This window comes from Poecilia latipinna, unplaced genomic scaffold, assembly GCF_001443285.1.
Source record: "Poecilia latipinna isolate Pla-1442-1.1 unplaced genomic scaffold, P_latipinna-1.0 Scaffold550, whole genome shotgun sequence".
NCBI lineage: Eukaryota > Metazoa > Chordata > Actinopteri > Cyprinodontiformes > Poeciliidae > Poecilia > Poecilia latipinna.
In genome coordinates this window covers 1-619 of record NW_015113166.1, presented here as the reverse complement: position 1 = coordinate 619, position 619 = coordinate 1, and the positions used below count along the sequence as shown (strand labels likewise).

Sequence of the window (619 nt, the reverse complement as noted above, 5' to 3'; positions counted from 1 at the left end):
GTGTAACAGGTGTAGAATGGATCACAACAGGAATCAGGATTTGCATTGATTTATTCCTGTTTAGAACAAAAACATATTCAGCAGCAGCTCCTGGCTCTGGCTCTCCCACACACACCTTTACCATCCAAAAGAACAAAAATAAAATAACCATGTTGGCACGGTAAACTGAATAAATGCAAAAAACGTGGGAATTAAATACCCAGAACAGTGCTGTGCTAAACATCAAAAAGTTAACCAACTATTTACAAGTTATGAGTTGAACAGCATACTTTTTCTTTTTACATTTTTAATATTTTAATGTACAAGCAGAAGACAACTCTGTGCGCTTACCTCTCCACAGCGCAGCTTGGCGCGAACTGAGGAGGGCAGCGGGAACACACAGGATGTGACACGGAGACAGGAAACAAGAAAATAAAAGCTTCTCCACCAAAATAAAATACAATTCAAAAACCAAGGAAAAACTAATATGGGGATGGATTTGGGGCCACATTAGGATCCAAAATAAAACAGTATAAAACAGAAATAAGTGCAAAGGTGACAGCAATCATGTAAATTCAACAAGGTGTTTTGAGAAGGTTCATCAAAAAAAATAAAAAATTAAAATTAACTCAGCTACACG

At 37.0% G+C, this 619-nt stretch overlaps 1 long non-coding RNA gene across 1 annotated transcript; it reads right to left on the bottom strand.

Annotated features, from left to right (window-relative positions):
- Positions 1-33: 33 nt before the first annotated feature.
- LOC106952960 (uncharacterized) lies at positions 34-612 on the bottom strand. Its single transcript, XR_001426083.1, has 2 exons — positions 331-612; positions 34-115 (listed from the first exon to the last, which is right to left on the bottom strand). It is a non-coding gene; the product is annotated as an uncharacterized LOC106952960 (long non-coding RNA).
- Positions 613-619: the final 7 nt, after the last annotated feature.